Below are 18,671 nucleotides of genomic sequence, written 5' to 3' on the forward strand. Positions count from 1 at the left end.
TGCCAACGCTAATGTAAAACGAGGATGACTATTCATAAGCAATACCTTGCATTATTCATACATGCCTAATGCTCAGAATTTTTAAAAACTAATATGCAACATTAAGGGCGCAATCATAACTCCTTATGTCAGTGCTTTCCAGCAGTGGCATAGCGGTACCAATGGGACATGTGCTGCATCCTGCAGTTGGATGTCACTCATGGAGGCCTCCTCAAAGTAAGGGAATGTTTGTTCCCTTACCTTGGAGCTTCATTGCCCTTATGTCAGTGCTGGAAAGCACTGACATAAGGAGTTAGGATTGCGCCCTAAATCTCTTTGTAATTGTACAGTTGTGTTTTTATTAAGTCTGAGCCAAATGGGTGGCCATTTTGTAGAAATCAGTATCAAGAATCCTCTTCCCCTTCCAGTCTTCTTCTTCTTGAAGTTGTTGCAAGAAGACTACAAAAGTGTTTCTTGAGAATGGATCGTTTCCTAAAAGTTAATTAATGCATCCATGACTGATCGTAGCAATCAATTCCAAAAACACAACTCTTTGATAAAATGAGGAAGAGATGTATGGATTGACCAATTACTGATGAGCCATGGAAATGTTTATTCACAAAAGGCTCACAGTTCATTGTTGCTTTGCATCTAAGAAAACTATATCAAGACGCTGCAGCAACTCTCTACATCAAGTAGAATATCGTCCTCCTCTGGAACATAAATACTCAGATAGACTTCAGAATGTCACCCTGATGATCTTATTGGGAGAAATACAAGCAACACTTACGAGTTATCATGCTATGAAAGCTCTAAGGTGGCCTGCTCCCTGTCTTGTCAGAAGATGATACAGCAGTGAAGGAAGGCTTCCCCCTGTTATGGCATCAGGTGCTCTTGTGCTGCTATTCCCCTAACCTGAATCAAAGGTGGCACTTGCAGGGGAGCCCCCTTGAATGACCTAAAAGGCAAGCCAGAATGTAGAGGAGAAGGCAATTCCTTAGATAACCTGGTCCCAAACCATGAAGGGCTTTGAAGGTCAATACTAGCACCTTGAATTGGGCCCAGAGCAGAATGGGTGGCCAGTATTACCACCAGAGATGTGATCCAGTAGAATCAAATTGCTGAGCTTCAGTAACCACATGAGCCAATGCATTCTGCACTAGTTGCAACTTCTGGACTATCTTCAAGGGCAGCCCCAGGTAGAGCATGCTTCAGTAATTCAGTCGTGATGTTATTAAGGTGTGGACCATCATGGTCATGTCTGGTTGACAAGTACCCGGTTGGTGCACCAGCTAGAAATGGGTGAATGCTCCCCTGGCCCCAATCATCACCTACCCACAGGTGGAGCTGTGAATCCAGAAGCACTCCCAAGCAGCTATCCTATTTAAAATGGCTGGATAAATCAGTAACTGTATAAAGAATTTCCTGATCAGGAAGACCCTTGTCTTGTCTGGATTTAATTTCAATTTATTAGTCCTCCTCATTCAGACTGATTCCAGACAATGCTCCAAGACCTTAACAGCTTCTCTGGAATTAAGGAGAGATAGATCAAGCTGAGTGTCATCAAAATACTGGTAACATCCCACTCCAAATCCCCACCTGTAATCACAGCTGAATATAAGATTCTCATTTCCATCCTTCACATACCTTCTTATGCACTTTTTTGATGAAGCCTTTGGCCCCACAGTTTAGACTTCTCACCTACTGCTGTTGATAAGCTAGTCAGGGGACCAAGGCACAATGGTGAGATTTGTTGGGAGACAGGAGAGAGAAGGCAGCAGCATTAAACCATCCTCTTGTAATGGAAGATCAGAAGATCATCAGGTGGATGATGTGTTATTTGATTTTTAGTTATTTGATTTTTCACTGTAAACCGCTTTGTGAACTTTTAGTTGAAAAGCGGTATATAAATACTGTTAATTAATAAATACTGTTAATGTGGTGTTGACAGTGATTCCATGTTTTGACAGCTGTTTGACAGCTCTGGGAAGAGCAGTGCTGGCTCCACAGCTGTAATCAATCAAGGCCAATGGAGATCTGGTTGGACACCTGAGCTTCATTTGACCTTGATGGGACTTTGAATGAACATGGACTGAAGAGATGGCTCATCTGAGCCTAATTTGGACTTAACAAGGGGTTAACAAGGTGGCTCACAGGTGAGCTCCATTTTGGATTATGAGACATCCAAGGATAAAAGGCAGCTTCAGAAGGCGACAGAACTACCCTGACCCAGAGGGAGATGCTACCTGACCCAAAGGGTACCAGGCCAAGAGGGCTACCTGACCCAGACCTACAGGAGAAGGGGACAGCCAGGACTCTGCTGGAGGACACAGAAGAGAGGACTGCCAGGACCCTGCTGAAGGAGACACTCTGCTGGAGAGGACACAGAGGAGGGACTCTGCTGCAGAAGACTGGATTGGGAAGACTGGACTGTGCTTTGGAGATTAGACCATGGACTTGGACAGGAGGCTTTGGACCTTTACCCACTGAGTTAAGTGGAGTTTTGGGGAGGGAAAGCCTCTGGGCAAGAGGACTTGCAGGGAGTGTCAGTGTTTGTAGCAATAAATTCTTGTTAATTGCTCAACTGATAAGGAGTTCTGTTCATTTCTTTGTATACCACAGCTGTTGTTCTTGGAAAAGGAGGGTGTTAATTAGCCAAAAGTGGACATTAGAAGGGAGTTGGAATATTCGGATGGGACACCTCTTTCCCTGATGCCTACAATTTCAGCCTGCTCCATATCTCAGTGCAACACCAGGGACAAGACAATGTAACATGGCACCAGGAGAAGAAACAGTCTATTGCTACTGTTGTTTTTCCTCCATCGTTTTTCTCTTCTTGCACCATCGTATAAATCCTCGATGCTCCACCTTGCTGATGCAGCTGGGGAAGAAAGAGGCCCGTCTGCTGCAGTGGATGCTCCTCACTGTTGCCAAGACAGGCAAGACTCCTCCTTCACTGAATGAGCATGAACGAGAACTTGCGTGCATCTGCTGCCCAATTCCTGGGTCCCATGGGGGATAGCTAATGTGCACATGTGCTTTCCAAAGCATAGGGGGAGAGCACCATTGGAACTCTCCGAGAGTGTTTGCCCCAAGGTCCGTGAAAAGCTGGAATTGCCACTGGTACTAGTTTTTCGTCTGGCCCTTTCAAGCTACTTACAAAGCATAGTGACATTATCCATCACTTTGCTTAGCCCTCCATAAACTCTTTCCTTTTCTGAATGGCAACTATAATATCACATACCATACAGCAATACCTCCCATAATGTCACTTCCTTTAGTGCTGATTTGTTACCACACTCTTTGTCCTGGAGTGATTGGCAGGTATTCTAGCCAATAGGAGCAGTGCATTCTGGGCCAACCTGTTCCAACCGATTAGATTAACAACAGATTCTATAGAGCAGCTTCATGAAGTGTGTGACTTTGCAGAACCCGTTTGAGAGATCCCCCATATTCATTCATTCATTTAAAAGATTTCTACCCTGCCTTTCCTCCACTGAAAGCAGATGCCCAAGGCAGATTACAATGTACAGATTTTAAAATAAATAAATAAAAAATAAAAATACAATATGAGAGATATTACTGTCCACTGGAGGTGGACACCAATTATGTTTGTTTTATTTCCAGAACACCTGACAGCGTGAACACACCATGCATGAATCAGAGGGTGTTTCCAAATGGCTCCAGGACATTGACTGGAGCTTTGTATTTTGTTAATTGAAAAAGACTCAGCAGATCATTCCATCTAAATCTCCACTTAATTTGATTTGATGAGCACCGTACCTCCAATGAGCCCAGATATAAATCTTCCTCTAGTCTAGATCATGCAAACTGCCTTTTAGACAAATGTGTTGGATGCTGCCCAAGGCTTTTGGATATAAGAGGTTGTACTGCATGTGAAATGATGAATGGCAGCTTTCAAAAGTGTGTGTAACAAGTTTTGAGTGCTCTTGGCTGAAGTTCCTTCGCATGGCCTTTTTAGGCCAGGAAAAGAGTCCATTTTGCCCTCTCATTTTGAAACCCTGCCAGAAAACAAGGCAGGAGATCACGTCTGCACATCTTGCACAATCGCAGTACGTGAATGGCAAACACACCTTTAAAAAAAAGAGTATGTTAACAGGGGTGGCCTTAGGGCAATTCAGCCAGTTAGACTGAATTGGACCCCACACTTGGGGGTGTGTGTGTTGCACTGCTGCCGCCATTTCACCCTGTAGCTGATGCACTGGAATAATAATAATAATAATAATAATAATAATAACTTTATTTCTACCCCGCCTTTCTCCCCGAAGGGACTCAAGGCGGCTTACAACATATTAAAAAAACAAATAAAAACATATTAACACATACTAAAAACAGCAGTCAGAGTAAAAATAGGTAAAAAGAGCATAGAGCAGCAGCAAGTCATAAAAGAATCAGACCTGTAAAAAAATATTAAAAGATGTTAAAAAGATGTTAAAAGGCCAAGAACTCAGAAGGCCTGTTTAAACAGAAGGGTCTTCAGGCCTTGCCGAAAGGTCTCAAGAGAGGGAGCCATTCTTAAGTCAAGGGGAAGGGAGTTCCATAGCGTTGGTGCCACTACTGAGAAGGCCCTATTTCTTGCAGCCGCCCCACGTACCTCCCTAGGCGGCGGCACTTGTAAAAAGGCCTTCTCTGATGACCTGAGAGGACGAGCCAGATTGTACGGGAGTAGGCGATCTCTAAGATACCCTGGGCCAGAGCAGTATAGGGCTTTAAAGGTCAATACCAGCACCTTGAATTGGGCCCGGAAACGCATGGGCAGCCAGTGCAGCCGCTGGAGAAGCGGACTGACAGGGAATCATCAATGCCTAGGCATCACAAGCAGAGTGTGTCGAGCAGAACACTGCTGTGAGCAGCACTCCTTCCTTCTCCTGGGTTCAAAAGGTTCAAAATGGCTCCCCCCAAAGCAGTTGACGATGATGTTATCGACACTTGCTTCCGCGCGACTCTCTGCAGACGCGTGTGGCCTCTGGGAACCCAGTGCCTCTGGGAACTAAGTGCCAGGTAAGGCACAAGAGTTTAGCATCTGGGCGAGGAGAAGGCAAGGAGACCTCTGAGTTTTGGAGAAGGAGAGGAGGAGGAGGAGGAGCAGGAGGAGGAGGTAAGTGTACTCATTCTAACGCTTTGTCTTTCTAACTCCCTGTCTTCTAACCTTAACCTTACCTTTAAAGCAACCTTAAATCAAAATTGAAAGTTAGCACCTAAGGGAGGTACATAGGGCTACTCTGAGCAGGAGCAGAGTCCTACTCGTGAGTAAGAGCAGCGTCCTACTCGTGAGTAAGTGCCCAAGGGTCAGGCATTTAAATCAAAATTGAAAGTTAGCTGCACCTAAGGTAGCACTTAATCGAAGGAAGGGAGGAGGATAAAGTGAAAAGCAGGTTTTCTACTTGTTTAAATTAAACCTATACTTAACCCAGGTTAAACCTAATCTAAGTTAGAACATAACCTAAACAGGTCAGTAAATTGGGACACAGGATCTAGAGAGCAATAAATAATTAAACAAACCCAAATAAAAACTAGCTTGAGGTTACAAAAACAGTCCAGCCTAAGAGAACAGAACTAGGAGGGAAAGGACCTAGGAAGGGCCAATTCCCAACCTATTAAGAGCCCCAGTAGGCTAATCCAAGCAGTCCATTCAGGAGCCTGCAGAGTAGGTCACGCCCATCAGCAGCCATTTGCCTTCCTGAGCTTTTGTAAACTCACCTGGGAAGGCCAGCCCCCCTTTCAATCAGGAAGGAAGGAGGGAGGAGGAGCCAGCCAGGAGTATAAAGCTAGGCAGGCCATCGCGTGAGGCTCTCTGCAGACGCGTGTGGCCTCTGGGAACCCAGTGCCTCTGGGAACTAAGTGCCAGGTAAGGCACAAGAGTTTAGCATCTGGGCGAGTTCAGCAGCAGGGCGAGGAGGCCAGGGCCCCATACACTGCCCTTCCTCTTCCCTAGAGAAAAGGGCTGCTATCCAGTGTACGGTTTTTAAAAGGACCCCTAAATAAAACAACAACAACAACAACAACAACAAAAAAGCTATGCAGTCAGACAGCCAGCAGCAGGGTGGGGGCTATCCAGTGTTCTGCATCGAGTGCCACATGTATGATTATATGCCTCTGGGGCATAAGTCATGGGTGTGTCCTCAGTGCAAGGAGCTCCATGCTCTCAGGGAACGCGTCCGCTCCCTTGAAGCCTTGGTGGCCGACCTGGAGAAGCGCAGGCAGCCAGAGGAGGACTGTGGGGAGACTTCTGGGGACGATCAGGCTTCGTCCCAACCTCAGGCGTGCAGCTCCTCGGCTGCCCGGGTGGGAAGTCTCGGGACTGGAGGACGTCATCCTGGAGAGGAGGGAAACAATCCCCTAGGGGGGATCCCTTCTCCAGGGGATGGGCCCGTATCCGAGCGCACTCGGGATACTCCTCGGCGGGAGGGGGGTCGGGGGCTTCTTGTAGTGGGGGATTCGATTATTAGAAACATAGAGAGGGGGCTTTGCGACGGATGTGAGGACCGCATGGTGACTTGCCTGCCTGGTGCGAAGGTTGCGGACATCACTTCTCATCTAGACAGGCTGGTAGACAGTGCTGGGGGAGAGGTAGCGGCTGTGGTGCATGTCGGCACCAACGACGTGGGCAAGTGTAGCTGGGAGGTCCTGGAGGCCAAATTTAGGCTTTTAGGCAGGAAGCTGAAAGCCAGGACCTCAAAGGTAGCGTTCTCTGAAGTGCTACCTGTTCCACGCGCAGGGCCAGCTAGGCAGGCGGAGATCAGGGGTCTCAATGCGTGGATGAGACGGTGGTGTAGGGAGGAGTGGTTTAGATTCGTTAGGCACTGGGGAACGTTTTGGGACAAGCGGGGCCTGTACAAGAGGGACGGGCTCCATTTGAACCAGAATGGAACCAGACTGCTGGCGCATAACATTAAAAAGGTGGCAGAGCAGCTTTTAAACTGATCCCTGGGGGAAGGCCGACAGGAGCCGAGGGGCATCCGGTTCGGGACTCCACATCCCTATGGGATGAGGATGGGGAGGTTAGAGAACAACAAGACAAAGGCAGGGTAGGAGAAGAAATTGGGAAAGGTAGGGAGATGGGATGTGATAGACAGTTTGGCACAATGAGAGGATGCGGGGACAAAGGAGCGAATAAGCAGCCCGTCCTGGGGCATTCCGTGTATAAATGCTTTTATGCGAATGCCCGAAGTCTACGAGCAAAGGTGGGAGAACTGGAATGTCTGGTGACAAGGGAAAATATTGACATAGTGGGCATAACGGAAACCTGGTGGAATGCGGAGAATCAGTGGGATACCGCAATCCCGGGCTATAAACTCTACAGGAGGGACAGGCAGGGGCGTGTTGGAGGTGGGGTGGCCCTTTATGTTAAGGAAGGGATAGAATCCAGCAAAGTAGAGATTGAAGGTGGGTCCGACTCCACCGTAGAATCTCTGTGGGTTAAATTACCAGGCTTGAGCAGCGATGTAATACTGGGGGTGTGCTATCGTCCTCCAGACCAGAAATCTGATGGGGACCTTGAAATGAGGAAACAGATCAGGGAGGTGACAAGGAAGGACAGGGTTGTAATCATGGGGGACTTCAATTATCCTCATATTGACTGGGTCAATTTGTGTTCTGGTCACGATAAGGAAACCGGATTTCTTGACGTGCTAAATGACTGTGGCTTAGATCAGCTAGTCACGGAGCCCACCAGAGGACAGGTGACTCTGGATTTAATTTTGTGCGGTACGCAGGACCTGGTTAGAGATGTAAACGTTACTGAGCCATTGGGGAACAGTGATCATGCTGCGATCCGTTTTGACATGCACGTTGGGGGAAGAATACCAGGCAAATCTCTAACAAAAACCCTTGACTTCCGACGGGCGGACTTCCCTCAAATGAGGAGGCTGGTTAGAAGGAGGTTGAAAGGGAGGGTAAAAAGAGTCCAGTCTCTCCAGAGTGCATGGAGGCTGCTTAAAACAACAGTAATAGAGGCCCAGCAGAGGTGTATACCGCAAAGAAAGAAGGGTTCCACTAAATCCAGGAGGGTGCCCGCATGGCTAACCAGCCAAGTTAGAGAGGCTGTGAAGGGCAAGGAAGCTTCCTTCCGTAAATGGAAGTCTTGCCCTAATGAAGAGAATAAAAAGGAACATAAACTGTGGCAAAAGAAATGTAAGAAGGTGATAGGGGAGGCCAAGCGAGACTATGAGGAACGCATGGCCAGCAACATTAAGGGGAATAATAAAAGCTTCTTCAAATATGTTAGAAGCAGGAAACCCGCCAGAGAAGCGGTTGGCCCTCTGGATGGTGAGGGAGGGAAAGGGGAGATAAAAGGAGACTTAGAGATGGCAGAGAAATTAAATGAGTTCTTTGCATCTGTCTTCACGGCAGAAGACCTCGGGCAGATACCGCTGCCCGAACGGCCCCTCCTGACCGAGGAGTTAAGTCAGATAGAGGTTAAAAGAGAAGATGTTTCAGACCTCATTGATAAATTAAAGATCAATAAGTCACCGGGCCCTGATGGCATACACCCAAGGGTTATTAAGGAATTGAAGAATGAAGTTGCAGATCTCTTGACTAAGGTATGCAACTTGTCCCTCAAAACTGCCACAGTACCAGAAGATTGGAGGATAGCAAATGTCACGCCTATTTTTAAAAAGGGAAAGAGGGGGGACCCGGGAAACTATAGGCCGGTCAGCCTAACATCTATACCGGGTAAGATGGTGGAATGCCTCATCAAAGATAGGATCTCAAAACACATAGACGAACAGGCCTTGCTGAGGGAGAGTCAGCATGGCTTCTGTAAGGGTAAGTCTTGCCTCACAAACCTTATAGAATTCTTTGAAAAGGTCAACAGGCATGTGGATGCGGGAGAACCCGTGGACATTATATATCTGGACTTTCAAAAGGCGTTTGACACGGTCCCTCACCAAAGGCTACTGAAAAAACTCCACAGTCAGGGAATTAGAGGACAGGTCCTCTCGTGGATTGAGAACTGGTTGGAGGCCAGGAAGCAGAGAGTGGGTGTCAATGGGCAATTTTCACAATGGAGAGAGGTGAAAAGCGGTGTGCCCCAAGGATCTGTCCTGGGACCGGTGCTTTTCAACCTCTTCATAAATGACCTGGAGACAGGGGTGAGCAGTGAAGTGGCTAAGTTTGCAGATGACACCAAACTTTTCCGAGTGGTGAAGACCAGAAGTGATTGTGAGGAGCTCCAGAAGGATCTCTCCAGACTGGCAGAATGGGCAGCAAAATGGCAGATGCGCTTCAATGTCAGTAAGTGTAAAGTCATGCACATTGGGGCAAAAAATCAAAACTTTAGATATAGGCTGATGGGTTCTGAGCTGTCTGTGACAGATCAGGAGAGAGATCTTGGGGTGGTGGTGGACAGGTCGATGAAAGTGTCGACCCAATGTGCGGTGGCAGTGAAGAAGGCCAATTCTATGCTTGGGATCATTAGGAAGGGTATTGAGAACAAAACGGTTAGTATTATAATGCCGTTGTACAAATCTATGGTAAGGCCACACCTGGAGTATTGTGTCCAGTTCTGGTCGCCGCATCTCAAAAAAGACATAGTGGAAATGGAAAAGGTGCAAAAGAGAGCGACTAAGATGATTACGGGGCTGGGGCACCTTCCTTATGAGGAAAGGCTACGGCGTTTGGGCCTCTTCAGCCTAGAAAAGCGACGCTTGAGGGGGGACATGATTGAGACATACAAAATTATGCAGGGGATGGACAGAGTGGGTAGGGAGATGCTCTTTACACTCTCACATAATACCAGAACCAGGGGACATCCACTAAAATTGAGTGTTGGGCGGGTTAGGACAGACAAAAGAAAATATTTCTTTACTCAGCGTGTGGTCGGTCTGTGGAACTCCTTGCCACAGGATGTGGTGCTGGCGTCTAGCCTAGACACCTTTAAAAGGGGATTGGACGAGTTTCTGGAGGAAAAATCCATTATGGGGTACAAGCGATGATGTGTATGCGCAACCTCCTGATTTTAGGAATGGGTTAAGTCAGAATGCCAGATGTAGGGGAGAGCACCAGGATGAGGTCTCTTGTTATCTGGTGTGCTCCCTGGGGCATTTGGTGGGCCGCTGTGAGATACAGGAAGCTGGACTAGATGGGCCTATGGCCTGATCCAGTGTGGCTGTTCTTATGTTCTTATGTTCTTATGTTCTTATGTTATGTTCTTATGTTCCGGGTGCATTGCTTTGCATGGGGTACCATTGGCCTTACACTTGTTGCTATGCTCATCCCGGTGAGTAGCGGGGCTCCGCAGGGGAAAGGTGGGGCCCTTGCTAAAATGCATAGCATTGGACCCCACAGCTTCTAAGGCTGGCACTGTATGTTAATCACGCACACTAAAGGGAACATAGGAAGCTACCTCGTATGGAGTCAGACTATAGGCCCCCCATCTCTGTATTGTGCTCACCAACTGACAGTGGTGCTTCAGGAAGGAATTTTTTCTGCTGCAATGGGAGATACTGGGCACTGAAACTGGGATCTTTTGTAAGCAAACCATGTGCTCTTTCACTTAGCTGGGCAGTTCCCTAAAGCATGCATACTTATGGTGTACCCAGAGTTTTAAAGAAGGTTTATTTGCCTGTCAGACAATAGGGAATATCTTTTGGGGACCTGCAGTATGGGGTGACTCAAACTTCAATACTAGGCACATTTATTAGGGAGGAAGTCCCACTGAACTCAGTTGGCATTTGCAGCCCAGTCCTATGCAGGCTTACTTAAAAGTTAGACTCTTTGAGTTCAGTGGTTCTTATGGTCTTACTGCACTTACAAGTAAGTGCAGTTATTCTTACAGCCTTGTAACTCTGTGCATACTTACTTGGGAGTAAAACTCATTCAACTCAGTGAGTCTTACTTAATGAGTATATATGCAGAGCATCAGGCTCAGTGCCAATGCCAGGTTGCTGAAAGCCCTATAATGACACTTTACACTGCTCCCCTATGGTGTCCTCCCTGATGGTGCACGGGCGGATACAAACCATGGTCAGATTAAAAGTTTGGAAAGTTATTTGATTGCTCCTTTGTTAGTTGATCAGTATCTTTAGACATAAACAATAGAATCTACTTCTTGAATAAATCTGCTGGAGGCCTGTAGTAGTTATGTCTGTAGGAAACCTTCACCCTTGCCTAGAAAAACCTTATATCAGTGTAATTCTATTGGCTTCAGTGGGAATATTGTGGTGCCATTGCAAATGGGGATAATCCATTTACAAGCACTGCCTTTAGCACTGGGATTAAACTCCTTGATGCCAGTCTAGTAAGAACCTCAAGATGGCAGTCTAATACTTCTGCATCAGGCCAAAGGGAAGGATGTGCTTGCAGCAATGTTGCAGAATTCTCTGGAGCACACTACCTTACATTTTTTGCTGCAGGAGAAGTCATAGGGAATCCAGTGGAACTTCTAAGTAATGCACTTTTGCCAAGTGTCTAATTTAAGGGAGTTTTTTTGTTTCGTTTTGTTTTTCAGCTGTGGTGGGCTGTCCTTTTGGAAGGTGCTGCTGGAATCAATCAAGGAGAAAGGTTTGATTTTGCTATCATCTACTGATGTTTCTACACACTTAACATGATAGTTTCTTTATAATAGATTGTACATTGGACAAGAGCAGACAGAAAAGGACATTCTACCAGTCCTTCTACTGAGTCAGGCTGCAATCTTATCCACATTCAACTGGGAGTAAGCTCCATTGACAATAATGGGACTTATTTCTGAGTAGACATTCATAGGATTGGTCTCTCAGACCCGTGTAGATCAGAATTGTCACTACACTAAAAGGCAGCAGCTCTCAAGATTTCAGTCAACAGCCTTTACCAGTCCTTGAAATGCCAGGGCTTGAACATGGGGCATTGTGCATTCAAGGTACATGCTCTTCCACTGAACTATGGATCCATCCCTGAGGTACAGCCACTTATGCCCTTGCAGGGTGGAACTTGTAAAAAAAATTAAAAAAAATTCTTAGTATGAGAATAGAGGTCTTGCAAATGTGTCACTATTTTCATCTGAGAAATACTGGGAAATGAAAAAAATTAATATTTTCATTGACCCTGCAGTCAGACTTCATTGATTTAAAAGCCACATAAGTGATTTTGTTAACCCATTTTAACCCAGCCCAGCCCACAGATGTACTCATTTGGTCCCTGTTGCATATATGCAATGTTGAGCAGAAATGGCTTTTAATTGAATGCCAGAAAAGCACAATTGTCTTACACTGTGATGTAAATCAAAATATAACCAGCAGCCACAACAGGAGGAATAGTCTATGTATTCACACATTTTAGTGTTCATGTATATGCCTTTATATGGACATGCTCTACAGACCTGCATCCAATTGCCATTTAGAGATTTAACTTCCTTAACACTAAAGAATCCCAACAGTAGCCATTGACATTAACATTTTAATAAGGCATACCGAGAAGACAAACTAGGGACAGAACATTTACCAGGCATGGGTACCATAAGAACATAAGAACAGCCCCACTGGGTCAGACCATAGACCCATCTAGTCCAGCTTCCTGTATCTCACAGCGGCCCACCAAATGCCCCAGGGAGCACACCAGATAACAAGAGACCTCATCCTGGTGCCCTCCCTTGCATCTGGCATTCTGACATACCCATTTCTAAAATCAGGAGGTTGCGCATACACATCATGGCTTGTACCCCATAATGGATTTTTCCTCCAGAAACTTGTCCAATCCCCTTTTAAAGGCGTCTAGGCTAGATGCCAGCACCACATCCTGTGGCAAGGAGTTCCACAGACTGACCACACGCTGAGTAAAGAAATATTTTCTTTTGTCTGTCCTAACCCGCCCAACACTCAATTTTAGTGGATGTCCCCTGGTTCTGGTATTATGTGAGAGTGTAAAGAGCATCTCCCTATCCACTCTGTCCATCCCCTGCATAATTTTGTATGTCTCAATCATGTCCCCCCTCAGGCATCTCTTTTCTAGGCTGAAGAGGCCCAAACGCCGTAGCCTTTCCTCATAAGGAAGGTGCCCCAGCCCCGTAATCATCTTAGTCGCTCTCTTTACCAGAAAATAGATATTATGCCTGGTAAATAGAGTTGGACTTTATCTCCTCTGTTGCTCTATAACAGTCATTTTCAACCTTTTTCATCTCACGCTACACTGACAATGCACTAAAATGGTCAAGGCACACCACCAGGTTTTTGAAAATTGACAAGGCACACCATGCTGCCAGTGGGGGGCTCACATCTCCCATTGGCCCTATTAATAAATGACCTTTCCCCAAATTCCAGGAGCACACGTGTGGACCACTCGCGGCACACCAGTGTGCCACGGCACAGTGGTTGAAAATGGCTGCTCTATAACGAGCATTGTAGCTTGAGAGGCAGACAAGCCAGGAGCCAAAGCAAGCTCAAGGGCTCGGACATGCTCAGTGGAATGTTTGCTTTTCCCCTGTAGATGAATGCCCCCTCCCAATCCAGCATTATACATTGCTTTTGAAACTTCCCTCAGTTTAAAAAAATGGTTTGCCATGTAACAGGGAGGGGGCTGGTATGCAGGAAACATGAACCCCAAACTAGACCATACAGAAGTTTTGTGATTCTCTACATCCAGGCTACTGGTCCATATAACATCCATTTTATTTCCTTTTCTATTTTACTGCAGTCAGTATCCCACCAATATTTAAATGATAATGAAAATGGCCTATTCATTCGAGGAAAGTCACAAAAGACAACAGACCACTCATTTTCAGAATGGATGTTTGGGGATGAAGGAAAGGGAGGAAGTGGTGACTAGTACTCCTGCCCCATAAGGCTCCACAAATCTAGGATTACAGGCCTGTTTGCATATGCTCCTACTTACAACCTGACTCCAACATCTGCATGCCAGACAGATACATCCTGTTTGTGCAAGAGTTATCTACTTGGGGAGGTTTTAAATCTGCTCATTTCTTGGTATCCAGTGATACACCCCAGTTTTCAATGTCCACACACAGAGACCTTGTGCCTATGTGTGTCACATGATAATGAACACTGTGTGCTTATTTGTCTGGTCAGATTGTTCTGAAACCATAGCAGTCTACAAGGTGCCATCTCCCTACAGCCTAATGGTGTTTAAGATGAAAGCTTATTGTTGGTTTTATGAATTTATGGGAGGTACAATTCAACTGCCTTCTCCACAGAGGTTGGGGGGGGGGTAACACCTGTGATGATGGACATGTACATCCACGCTTTCATCCCAAATGACAGGGAAAATCAATTGGGAGTATTGCCCCCTCAATACTGACACTCCAAGGGTCAATATGGTCTGTCCTGACCCTTTGAGAGCATTTACACATGTGTAATATATGTGTTTATATGTGTAACATACAGTATATGTTAATATGATTTGTCTCCCACTTTTGAATTCAGAAGCATCACCCAAGGTGGCTGACATTAAAACAACACACACACACACACACCAGTTATATATAAAATCTGCTTCTACCTCTTACTGATCTAGGATAGTACGAGGGTCGCCCAGAAAGTAATGCACCACATTTTTTTTCTTCAACAACTCGTATATCCTTCCCTAGCCAATTTTCATTAGGTAATTGTGGCTGTTCCTATGGACTGTCATCTAGTTGCCTCTGACTGTTGGCAACTGGGTGCTCTGTTGCCTGACTGTGTACTTCATATTCCCTTCTCCTGAGGACTACAGTACTTGTCTAAGAACAGAGACACCCAGATGTGTGCTCAAGACAACATGGATCGACTCAGGGATTTACCTCCAGTAGATACTGGGGAAGAAGAAGCTGAAAGTGAAGAGCAATTGGAAATAGAAGATCAAGTTCTACTCATGAATTAATGTAAATTAAACTTCATATTTACATGTTTTCCTTTTATATTTACCACACGTACTAGTGTTGAAAATGACATGTGTTTATCTCCATGATTGCTTTAAATGCAGTTTTTCTCCATGAAAGGGAATCCATGTGGAGAAGTTGGCTTGTGAGACATGACCAAATTAAAGGCCACAGAAGGCTGCTTCATCACCCCCAAAGTCAGCTCATAGCAACACATTGGAAAAGGCACTGGAACTGATACATACTCTAAAAATCACATAAGGTGTTGATGAAAAGAGGGATAGTCAAAAGTCTCAGAGGTTGCAAGTGTAATAAGGAATAGAGTATGGTAGGGCTTTCCTTCCTTGGTCCCAGGGTATGGCCTTGTTTTGACTGGACACATTCTTATTTCCCTTTGTGAAGATGTGCGTGTGGGCTCTTCAAATATTTCTCAGTTCACTTATTTTATTACAGGTCCTTGAGGGCCCCTTCATTAACACCTGCTCACTCTTGCTTCCTTTCACTGTTTGATCTCCCAGTAGGTACTATTACTGTGTATTCACAGTGTTAAGTGTTGGCAAGTCATGTACTCTTTGCCAGTTAAATGCCATTCACATGTCACTGACTTCATGACATGTTCATGATCAAAATCATGAACAGCTTCATGATCAAAATCTAACCCCCAAGCAGCAGCTGTCGCCTAATCTTTAGTGCCACCTAAGATCATACAAATAAATGACAATCTTCCGAGCACATGGAAGTACATTCCAATCATAATCTCAGTTTATGACTTTGGAACTCTGGGAATCGCTGCCTTTGCTCTTCACATGCTTCTTTGGATGTTTTAGGTCAGGACAAAGTGAAAACCTTCAAGTCAAGGACAGACCACTGACCTCTCAGTTAAAATAAATTTAACTATATGGGCCCTTGCCTACCATCTTATCAGATAAGTAGATAGATTCCTTTATCACTTCAGTACAGAATTCTTTATGAAGTTGTCACTTGTATGCTGTAAAGCTACAGTATATTATGTTGGGCCAGTTACTTATGTGCAAAATTCAAATATGTGCAATTTATATGAAAAGTCAACTTAGCATTTTAGTGTTCACTAAAAAAAATGAACAGAATAAATATAAGTTGAATTAGAGTTTTTGTTTCTTGAAAGACTTTTCCCCAACATTTCAGCTTCAATTCTATGGCACAGTAAGAGATTTGGTTGTGCCTATACTCTCAAAAGTCTTGTCTATTTTCCACTGCACAGCGCACTGGGATCCTCCCCAGTACTGAAAATGCACAGAAGAGGTCAGAAACCACTGGGAGAAATGGGGTTTCTGGAATTATGGGATGGGGAAGTGCGAGAAGGAGCTGCAATGACTGGATGTTAAAATGGAGAGGAAGGATATATTGAAAGATAAGAAGCCTTAACCTTGAGAAGCCTTGTAATGAACCAATGAGAGAACTGGATGAGATGCACTTAACCCTGAGAGTTGGTGAAGATATTTCAGATTGAGAGGCCTAAAAGGATAATTTTATAGGCCCTTGGATAATAGAGACCACCTTCGCTCATGAGCCACTGTAGTCAAGCTGCATTCATTAGTACTTGGGGAAAAAAGATCTAGAATAAGTGAAACATGGAGCTTGGTTTTCAGTCCAGGTGTCTCCAGTTAGAAAGGGCTCCAGCGAAGTAACTGGGAGTCATGTTCCTGTGAGAGGAGTACTATCTTATGCTTACCTGTGAAAATAAAAGAGAACATACAGTAGGTATGTTCTCTTTTATTTTCACAGGTAAGCATAAGATAGTAAGTTCTGCTGTCTTCTTATGTTCACAGAGGCAAGAAGGCAGTCTGAAAACAGATGAGGCGCATCACCCTCTCAGGGAATCTCTCGTCTGAACCCTTTTAAAGTGAAATCACCATTTGCTGAGGACTTTATGGTTTAGTACACATGGTTTAACTCAGTTTAATCTTCCAAAGTACATTCTAAACTTCTGTGTCTGTTGTAAAGATCATTGTGATGATCCCTCTCAAAGCCCTGTGGTTTGTCTGTAGCAGGCTTTTGCTTCCTTTGTGGTACCTGGCAGCAACATTTATGGTTCAAAGTTAACATGGATTTCCACTCAGCATATCTCTGTTCTGTTCTAAACATTTGGAAGATAAAGCCCACTAGCTGTCATATAATAATTACACAGGCCAACACACATTTTGCTGTCTTAAATTTTAGACAAGGGGTGTCCAAAGTTTTTGGCAGGAGGGCCACATCATCTGTCTGACAATGTGTCAGGGGCCAGGGAAGAAAATAATTAATTCACTTTTAAAATTTGAATAAATTTACATAAATGAATATATTAAAGATGAACTTGTATGAATGAATGAAGGTCTTGTGATAGCTCAAGGCCTATAAAAGGCCTTGCACAAAGCAAGGCTGGCCTTTCCTTTGCTGCCACTACTACATCACAGACGTGAAACAGCAAGCAGTGGAGGGAGCCCTCATCCCACAGCTCACGCGAGAGGTCAAACAGTCGCCCTCATGCTGAGAGTCGCTGCGTCAGGCCAGTGCGGGCTCCAGTAAGTCTCCAGAGGCTCATTGGAGACTGGGGGCTCCCTGAGGGCCACATTGGGAGTCCTTGAGGGCCGCAAGTGGCCCCAGGGCTGGGGTTTGGGCATCCCTGCGTTAGACCTACTCCTGGGTATATTTGGGGTGCTGATTCAAAAAATGGCATCAGGTTTGCTCTAACAAGCCTAGTCTCAGAGATTTGGCATAGCCTTGTTAGTGAATGGTTCAAGCTGTTTCCTTATAAGTAAGCCTACACCATGGCTTTCTCACGAAGAAGCAGCTTGCATCATTTGCTAAGGAGTCTGTGCTGTATCTCCGAAACTAGATGTGATAGGGAAAAACAGATGCCATTTTTTTTTTAAACAGCACCCCAAATTCATTTAATGCCAACATAAATTTTGAAAAAGTCTTTCTAATTTTGCAGGCCTGCATTATTAATAATGTTGGGTGCTGTGATGCAATTGTCACAAATGTGTGAATGAGACGTTTGAAAACTGTTTGTTCACACAGACTTGGCATTGCACGACAGAGACTTGACTTGAGTGACAATCATACAAGTGTAATCACCTGCATGTCACATGGGAAAAGGGGAAGCTTTCTTTTTATATTAGTGAAGATCTGTCAAATTAATGGTGCTGTGTGAATGGTCATGACACAGTTATTTGTTACCATCAGATGCTGATCAGCAAAGGAGAGAAATGCTCAAACATACCAGTCTTGACTATTCAAGTGCATTCATTCAGTTCAGACTGGGAAGGGTATGTATGTCAGTGACAGAGGACATGATTTGCATGTAGTAGGGCCCAAACTCCGTCTCTGGCATCTCCAGATGCAGCTGGGAAAGATCCCTCTGAAACCCTGGAAAGCAGCTGCCATCCACTGACGTATATGTGATGATTCGCCTCATATACAAAATATCTTGACCTGCTGCTCTTTTCTAACCTGCTGCTGCTTCTTCTCAGTTCAGTTCCCACATTCTTGCAAAACAAGAAACCTACTTTAAGCTGAGAACATGAACTGGAGTGAGGGTCAACCTGCTATTCCCTTCCTGTTTTGCTGTTTGGCCCTCATTTATGAGACTGCAAATTCTCTATTATCATGAACACCGAACAGATTTCTGGGGAAAAAAGATCAATGTTTGCCTTAGTTCCATAAACCTGCTTGTGTTTTGCAAGGTGTTATAAGGCAAAGCAGCCAAAATAATCTCTGGATTTAAGGTCAATTACCTCCCTTCCTTATTTTAGATCTCTGCCATGAAGTATTTTTTAGTTCTGCATTTTCCCTCTTTGAATCCATGACCCTGTAATATGATGCTGTATTCTATTTGCATTTATTATAATATTCTTAA

General features: G+C 44.9%; 1 long non-coding RNA gene across 1 annotated transcript; it reads left to right on the plus strand.

Moving 5' to 3' along the window:
- The first annotated feature begins 11,357 nt into the window (after positions 1 to 11,357).
- Positions 11,358 to 16,991, plus strand: LOC136642202 (uncharacterized). Its single transcript, XR_010793975.1, has 3 exons — positions 11,358 to 11,505; positions 14,647 to 14,794; positions 16,600 to 16,991. It is a non-coding gene; the product is annotated as an uncharacterized lncRNA (long non-coding RNA).
- The last annotated feature ends 1,680 nt before the right edge of the window (positions 16,992 to 18,671 follow it).

The sequence above is a fragment of the Tiliqua scincoides genome, chromosome 2 (genome assembly GCF_035046505.1).
Source record: "Tiliqua scincoides isolate rTilSci1 chromosome 2, rTilSci1.hap2, whole genome shotgun sequence".
Classification (NCBI taxonomy): domain Eukaryota; kingdom Metazoa; phylum Chordata; class Lepidosauria; order Squamata; family Scincidae; genus Tiliqua; species Tiliqua scincoides.